We start from the raw sequence: 9,801 nt of genomic DNA on the forward strand, positions 1-9,801 counted from the left end.
ACCCCGCACTCTGCGTCTTGCCAGAGAGTTTAGGTGTCTAAGCCTCTCTTCGTAAGGCAAATTTCCGAGTCCATGTATCATTTTGGTCATTCTTCTCTGTACTGATTCTAGTGAATTGATGTCCATTCTGTAGGACGGAGACCAAAACTATGCCGCATAGTCAAGGATGGGTCTAAATATCGCTAGATAGAGTTTAATAATTACCCCTGCACTTCTATTCGTTACCGCCTAGCAATGAAACCTAATGCTCTGTTAGCTTTATTTCCCAAGTCCCTCTCGCACTCAGATTTTTCTAAAAACGTGTTATCTAAGCTGTATCTATTTTCGGGGTTGTGTAGCCCTACGTTTAACACGCTACACTTAGAGATATTGAAGTTCATTTGCCATTTCACCGACCATATTAACAATTTAAGATCATCCTGCAGAATCTCTGCGTCGTCTCCTGACCTAATTAGGCTTCCTATTTTAGTGTCGTCCGCAAACTTGCTAACATCACTATTTATCCCGTCGTCTAAGTCGTTTATGTACAAGACTGAGTGCTGCGAAGAAGAGGAAGACCAAACACAAAATAGTTGCTATGTTTGTTTAGAAAACAGAGGGCGCAGGAAAAAAAAAAAAAAAAAAAGTGTTTGGCTTTTGCAACCTCCCAAGAGGAAGGGTGGGTGCGGGTGGGAGGGGAAGATGTTTTTTTTCGTGAGAGCACAACAGGGGCATTGGTCAAAGGAACAAAAAGGAAAAGGTAGGGGAGATTAGAATCACCTCACACACACACACACACACACACACACGCATGCGCACTCGAGGGTGCAGTGATAGCGATCGCGGCCACCACTACGGCGGTCCGGGTTCGAATCCCGCCCAGGGCTGAAATGATTTTAGTATCGCTGCACTGCGAGTCGTTACTCCAATTCTCGTGAGCAGGGAGTTGGGGGTGTGTGTGCGTGTAAGGTCAAAGCATTACCTATAGATCGGTCATCCTGTCCTGTCCATCTCGCTGACCTAAGCAGCTTCTACCATCCGCGCGGCCTAGCGACATGCACACACACACACGAACACACGCAATCAACCAAGTAGCCACACAGTACTGAAACACGATATTACGTATACTGACGACCCACCCCCCCTGGATTAATTAACATGTATTGTACTAGAGATCAATACGTAATTAGTGTAGTTGCCCCACTCATGTGGGACAACAGACTAACAAGACATTATTGTAAAGATCACGATTAAGGGCAACTCTAGAATTTGTCTACTCGACACTTCCGGCCATGAAAACTGGCTCACACACCCGAGGAGCGGTCGGTTCTTGTGACGTGCCCTAGTGTTAAGATGGTGTGGAACTGTGAATCTTAAGTTACATATACTGTAACGAATAAAGAAGAAAAACTCAAAGGTGTGTGACAAGTAACCCTTTCTGGAGATGATGTAACGATCCCCTTACATCTTGTGTGGGAAGTAAACCTTCGTGGAGACTATGTAACGATCCCGTTACAGGAAAAGTGAAGAGAACGAAAGCAAAGAACAATAGGAAAGCCAAAGAACTTCCTGGATCTGAAAGAAAGAAAGAAAGAAAGAGTGGTTATGTGTCATGGAAAAACCTCCGCCGGAAGAGTCCCAGAAAAACCCAGTTAAACGCTGACTGCAAAGTGCATAAATGAAGTTTCTTGAGATGTTTCCTGGAGTAGAAATTTTGGTTTTGCAAACTCTATGTAGGTCACACACATACAAACACACACACACACACACACACACACACACACACACACATATATATATATATATATATATATATATATATATATATATATGCACACATATACATTTTAACAACCACAATGCACTTTAATTCTAAGCCATCAACATCGGGAGACCGAATGGAGGCCGCATGCAGAAATTGAAATGCGGTACTGCCGAGGACTCGAACTCAGCAATCACTTACCAACTACGCTAACTCTTGATAGCGCAGTCGGTAAGTTACTACGATAAGTTACTGATGTAAGTCTGCGTTATCCTTGTTAAAACCTTTGATCCACTTAAACACTTCTATTAGATCACCCCGCACTCTGCGTCTTTCCAGAGAGTGTAAGTTAAGGTGCCTAAGCCTCTCTTCGTAAGGTAAATTTCCGAGCCCTTAGGGAAACCTAAGGAGATCTGGACTACGGAAATCATTCTGGAAATCCAAACTGGAACAACTGGAGAGTAAGTGGCATCAAGCATGACGCACCCGAAGAGCATTACAAGGCAAACCCAAGAAGATCTGGACTTCGGAAATCATCCTGGAAATCCAGACTGCATCGACTTGAGAATACTTCGACGTAACCCAAGAGCTTCCGAGTTCGGAGAAGGAGACCCTTTCCACAAGGATAAAAGGGAAAAAAGAGGTCTTCGCGAGCTGAGCACTTTTCGAACTCGGCTCGCATGGCATATAGAAAACGCGGGAAAGAAAAAATGAAAGAGAATGTTAATATTGCGGCTCTCTGTGGAGGGCAGGAGGAGGAGGAGGAGGAGGAGGAGGAGGAGGAGGTGTAGAAGGAAAAGGAGGGAGAATAGGTGTTGGTGCAGTAAGAAGAGGAAGATGAAAGGAAGAGGGGGAATAGTAGTTGGAGTAGGAGGAAGAGGAGGGGACGGAGGTGAGGATGAGGAAGAGGAATAGGAGAAGGTGGAAGAGGAAAAAGATGGAAAGGAGAGAGAGGAGGAATAGGAGAAGGATTTGGAGGATAAGTAGGAGAAGGGGAAGACGAGAAGGAGAAGGGGGAAGAAGAGTAGGGGATGATGGGGAAGAAGAGTAGGGGATGATGGGGAAGAAGAGTAGGGGATGATGGGGATGATGAGGAGGAGGAAGAGAAGGAAAAGGAGGACGAAGATGAACAGGAGTAGGAAAGGAGGAGGAGGAGGAGGAGGAGGAGGGAGGATGCGAATGAAAATGAAGAGGAAGAGGAAAGAAGGAAGAGGAGGTGAGGATGTGGATGAAATTGAAGAGTAGGAAGAGGAGAAAGAGGAAAAAGAAGAGGAGGAGGAGGTGGGGAAGGAGGAAGAGAAGGGGAGGATGTGGATGAAAATGAAGAGTAGGAGGATGAGGTCGAGGAGAAAGAGGAAAAAGAGAAAGAAGAGGAAAGAAAGAAGAATGAAAAGGAGAAAGAGGAAGTGGAAAGAGGAAGAAGAGGAGAAAGACGAAGAGGAGAAAGGGGACGAGGAAAGACGAAGGAAGAGGAAGAGGAAAGAAGAAGGGAGAAGAAACAGGAAGTGGAAAGAAAGAAGAGGAGAAAGAGAACGAGGAGAGACGAAGGAAGAGGAAGAGGAAAGAAGAAGGAAGAGGAGGAAGAAGTAACAAAAAGGGGGTGATCTACGACGAAGTAATACTGAATGAGAATCAGACAAGAAACAATGGTCTCAAACTGTCCGGAAATAGATTCAATTTGGAAGTGGGTAGAAACAACTTCGCCAACCGTGTAGTTAATGAATGGAGTAAACTTCCTACAGAGGCAGTGCAGTGTAGTTCAGTTCGAAGCTTTAAGAACCATTTAGATAAACACCTAAGCAAGATGCTTTAATGATTATCATTTATTTTATACATACATACACACATACCAAAGGCTTTTCCCCCATACACGGGGGGGGGGGGGGTTAGCCAAAAAGAAAAAGGCATAGAAACCACTCTCACCCATTCCATTTCCTATATATTCCACTTCCATCCATCCTCCTCTCTCCCTCCCTCTCATCTTGGCACATCCTGGCGCCAATATTTTTTTTATCATTTGTCTGTTTGATTTTCATTTATTATCAGTTATGTCATTTTATTAGTATTTACTATTTACCTGTTTGTTTATTATTTGACTATACCTTATGTATTCTATTTATTGTTTACATTATTACAGTTTTTATTTATTCATTTATTTATCACTGACTTTTTTTTACATCCGACCTAGATATGGACCAAAAGGTCTCCACCTTAGCAATCCTTTGTAATGAGGAAAGAACCCAGAAAAGAACCAAGACGATGAACCAGAGAGGAAGGACCCTGAGAGAAGAATAAATACAACGAAGATAGATACTTGTGTTTCTAAAATACCCGATTTCAGTAAAGCTCAGTTCATAGAACTACGTCAGGAGCTTCAGCTTACAGATTGGGAGGCAAAATTAAACGAAAGACCTGTAGATCAGATGTGGGAAATATTTCAAAATACGCTCACTAAGATGATTCAAACTTACATTCCTTTTAAAGACAGACGTCCCCCAAATCAGGCTCGCCCAAAGTGGCTCGACAAAGAAACTGAAAAAAGTATTGCTAAAAAGAGACAGGCTTATAAGAAATATAAGTGCTCGGGTGCATCTAATGACTATGAAAGTTATGTATCAATACAGAGAAATTTAAAAAAGACAATAAGAAAAAGAAAACGACAATACGAAATGAACATCGCTGAGAAATCCAAAGAGAATCCCAAAGAATTCTATAGTTACATTAGAGATAAAAAGGTTGTTAGGAATCACATTGGTCCACTATTATCTGCTGACGGTCAACTTGAATATTCAAATGAAGGAATGTGTAATCTCTTAAACAATTATTTTAGCTCGGTATTCGTAAACGAAACACCTCAAGGTGAATTCCAAACTGAAACCTGTGAAAAGTCTAAGGTAAACTTACTCGGTACGGTAAATATAACAAAAGAAAAAATTAAAAGGTGTATAGACAAACTCAAAGTTAATAAAACACCAGGGCCTGACGGTTGGCATCCAAGAATCTTAAAGGAAATGAAAAATGAGATTGTTGTTCCATTAGAAATTATTTTCAAGAAATCCATCATATCCGGAGATGTCCCAAGAGAATGGAAGCTAGCTAACGTTACTCCCATATTCAAAAAAGGTGACAAAAAGAAACCAAATAACTATAGGCCTATAAGTTTGACTTCAATCGTAGGAAAAATAATGGAAACTATCATCAGAGATGCTATCGAACATCATTTAGAAAGTAACCGTTTGATAAATGATAGCCAGCATGGTTTCAGACGGAAACGTTCTTGCGTGACTAACTTACTCGAATTCTACAACACAGTTATCTCGAATTATGACAAAAGAAACAATATAGATTTAATATATCTAGACTTTGCAAAAGCTTTTGATACCGTCCCACACGAAAGACTACTTACTAAATTAGCTTTGCATGGAATAAGTGGTAGCCTATTAGGTTGGACTAGTAATTGGTTGAATGGTCGAAAACAGAGTTGTTTTAAATGGAAAAACTTCTGGATGGAAAAGTGTTGCAAGTGGAGTTCCTCAGGGTTCCGTTCTTGGGCCACTTCTATTCATAGTATATATAAATGATATAGACCATGGACTAAAATCTACTGTTTCCAAATTTGCTGATGATACAAAACTGTGCGGAGTGGCAAATGATCACTCAAACCAATTAGATATTCAAGAAGATTTAGATCAATTACAGCAATGGTCTGAAAAGTGGCTAATGAAATTTAACACAAGTAAATGCAAGGTAATGCACATAGGTAAAAATAACAGTAAGTACGACTACAAGTTATTTGGAAATTCGTTAACAAAAGTGGATAGTGAAAAAGATCTCGGCGTAATTATCAGTAACGTCCTCAATTCATCCAAGCAGTGTATTTCAGCCTCTGAGAAAGCAAATAAGATTCTAGGACTGATTGCGCGATCTTTTGATTTCAAAAGTCCATCACTCATTAACAAGCTATATAAATCGTTAGTTCGTCCACATTTGGAATATGCTGTTTCCGTATGGTCACCGAATCTCATTAAAGACATTGACAGATTGGAAAGAGTACAACGGCGAGCCACAAAACTGATTCCAAATATCAAAAATAAATCATACGAAAATCGACTAAAACATATGAATCTGTTTTCCCTAAAAAAGCATAGACTCAGAGGTGACTTGATACAGGTCTTTAAAATTCTAAAGGGAATTGTCAACATCAAAAGTGACCAAATTTTCACATTGAATGAGAATCAGACAAGAAACAATGGTCTTAAACTCTCCGGAAATAGATTCAATTTGGAAGTAGGTAGAAACAACTTTGCCAACCGTGTAGTTAATGAATGGAATAAACTTCCTGCACAGGTAGTGCAATGTAGTTCAGTTCAAAGCTTTAAGAATCATTTAGATAAATACCTAAGTAAGATGCTGTAATGATTATAATTTATCTTATATTATTTGTTTTTGTTTTGTTATCATTTGTCTGTCTGATTTTTATTTATTATTAGTTATATGTCAATTAATTATTATTTACTATTTACCTGCTTGTTTATTATTTAACTATACCTATGCATTTATTTATGTATTTTATTTGTTATTTACATTATCATAGTTTTTATTTATTATTTTATTATTAATATGATTTTTTTTTCGCATCCGACCTAGATATGGATCAAAAGGTCTCCTGTCGGCATGCTCCGCCTTTGTAATCCTTTGAATCTCCAGACTCAGGAGAACCAACAAGGAGGAGGGCTTTTGGCGTAGATGAATATTCGCGTCAAACAACACGGAACGGGAATGTGAGTGTTGGGGGGGCACATCGCGAAAGTTAAATCACGCGAAATAGAATGCGAGTGGGGTGCCACACATCGCGAAAGTTAAACCACGCCTGGAATAGAACAAAGATGGTAGGGAGGTCAGAATGGGGGATAGGGTAGGAAATAGGCGGGAATTAGATAAACGGGAAGGAAAGAGAGAGATGGAATAGGGGGGGGGGCAGCTGAAGAAAAATCAAATTCCCTTGAGGGTCAGACCAAAGAAGGAAATTGAAAGTCTGGAGGAAGTGAAAAAGGGATTAAACACAATCTTATATAAACGTTACGTTTTCTAGAATGCATCTAACTAATCAGATTATTATTATCATTACTGAAAAAAACTAACCACTCGAGAAGAAAACATAATTCAATGGCTACAAAACTAATCTAGAAAACAAAATAAGATTTATCTAGCCTCTTTGGTTATTATAAAAAAAACGGATTACTAGATTCTGGAACTTTGCCTGGAAAGTGACATAAAGACACCGACTTATAGCCTCTTTGGTCCCTGAAATTCACTCGAAAACCTAAAACGATAATAATAGAATCCAGCGAATCCTCGTCCTCCTGCTGATGGACGGACCCAAGAGGAGAAGCTGAAGGCGATGGAGAGTCGGTGGAGGAGGAGGAGGAGACACGATTTAGTCATCTGCTGCTTGTGGTGGTGATTGAGGCGGTGATCGAGGTCGTGGTGGTGGTAGAAGTGGTAGTGGTGGTGGAGATTGCGGTGGTAGAAGTGGGGGTGGTGGGGGTGGAGATTGCGGTGGTAGAAGTGATGGTGGTAGAGGTAGTAATGGTAGAGCTGGTGGAAGAAATAGTGGTGGTGGTGGTAGAAGTTGTGGTGGCAGAAGTTGTGATGGTATTGGTAGAAGTGGTGGTGGTGGTAGTTGTGGTAGAAGTAGTGGTGGTAGAAGTTGTGGTGGTAGAAGTGATGGTGGTAGTTGTGGTGGTGGTAGAAGTGGTGGGGGTAGAGGTTACAATGGTAGGAGTAGTGGTGGTGGTCGTCGTGGCGGTGTCTGCTTGTCACTGGAAAATGCCAATAAGATGGATTGATTGATTAGCCATTTAGTGTCTTAAGACAGCACACGAGCGAGATCACTCCTTACTCATGAAGGCTAAAGGAGTAGAGAAAGAGTGTAATATATATATATATATATATATATATATATATATATATATATATATACATATATATATGTATATATATATATATATACATACATATACCAAGGCTTTTTCCCCATTTCAAGGAAGGTAGCCAAAAAGGGAAAGGCATAAAAACACTCCCACCCATTTCATCCCTAAATACACTCCACACCCCTCCCACCCTCCCTCTCATCTGAGCACCTCCTGGATGACGGGCCATCCCCGCACCTTGCCCACCGCCCTGGGTCAGAAGCAGTGTCGCAAGACACAGCACATCCACAGCAAGGCCGCTTCATTTAATCGGCGACCCCCCCTCTCCGTCCCCCCTTGCATATAAGGAGAGGACGGGGAGAAATCCCTTCGGGCTGCGTCAAAATTTACTCACACATACTACCCCCCCCCCCGCCCATTCCTCCTCATGCAATCACATCATCCATATACAACCATTCTTCACTCACCTCTGTCTTCCGTCCTCTCCCTTCCTTCCTCAACAGACATTCCCCTCTTCCCCAAAGCCCCCTTCACCCCATCCATCCACCTCATCCTAGGACGTCCCCTCATGATCACTCCCTCCACATCTGCCTTCCATACCTCTTTTACTAGTCTTTCTTCACTCATTCTTTCCATGTGTCCAAAACATACTAATATTCTTTCATCAACCCTATCTCCCAGCTCCTTTTTCACCCCTGTTCTCCTCCTCACCTCCTCATTTCTCACTCTATCCAGCCTAGAAACCCCCACCATACTTCTCAGACACCTCATCTCAAACACATTCAAACTCCTTCTCTCTTCATCTCTTATGTTCCACGTTTCTGCCCCATACAGTGCTGTTGGCACAATCACTCCTTCATACAGTCTCCTCTTCGCATCCATTCCTAAATGTCTATTCCTCATTACACTCTTTAATCCACCAAGGCATTTACTCGCTTCTCTCAATCTACATTCTACCTCCACCTTCACTTACCTTTTCCTGCTACACTTGCACCCAAGTATCTAAAACTACCCACTTCCTCCAGTCGCTCTCCCTTAATGTTCACTTCCAGTCTACTGCCACTTTCACCACTTGTACATCTCATCACCTTACTTTTACCCATATATATATATATATATATATATATATATAAAACATATATATATATAACATATATATATACACATATATACATATATATACACATATATACACATATATACACATATATATACATATATGTATATATATGTATGTATATATATATATAATACACACACACACACACACACACATATATATATAATATATATATATATATATATATATATATATATATATATATATATATATATATATATATATATATATATATAATCACACACACATATATATATATATATATATATATATATATATTATAGATATACATATACACACACACACATATATATATATATATATATACACACACATGTATACACACACACACACACACATATATATATATATATATATATATATATATGCAGAAAGATCACTATAAACAACACGTGATCCACAAATTTTGCTGGTAACCACTAAGGAAATCGGAAGAAAACAGTAATTCCCAAGCGCTTTCGTGTAATTCACATCTTCAGGGAAATACAGAAAAAGTTGTGTTACAAAGAGGTTTAAAAATAACAAGATTATACACTAGGAAAGGAACAGGCAAGGTACGAGATGTCACAAAAATTAAACACTAGGAAAGGAACTGGCATAGCACAAGATGGCACGAAATATTACACTAGGAAAGGAACCGGTGAGGTACAAAAAGTCACATATGAAATAAAAATAAGTCTTGGTACACAAAGTCATCAATGAAAAAGAAATCTAGAGAACAGCACAATTCACCAAATTAATTTTGGTCACATACAACCTGATTACAAATCTTGTTAATGATGAATTTATCTAATTTATAAATTCCATTACTGATATTAAGAGTAGAACCTTCAATTTTTTTTTATAATACTACTTTCTATTATGTTTCTATTGACAAATGAATTACAAGAAATGATAGTGGAAGCATTAGTCCAATTAATACAATGATTGAAGTCTTTCATGTGAACAAATAGAGCATTGGATTCTTGTGCTGTTCTAACACTATA

Source organism: Oratosquilla oratoria, unplaced genomic scaffold (assembly GCF_046742065.1).
Source record: "Oratosquilla oratoria isolate Oo_2021 unplaced genomic scaffold, ASM4674206v1 SCAFFOLD95, whole genome shotgun sequence".
In the NCBI taxonomy this organism is placed as follows: Eukaryota; Metazoa; Arthropoda; class Malacostraca; order Stomatopoda; family Squillidae; genus Oratosquilla; species Oratosquilla oratoria.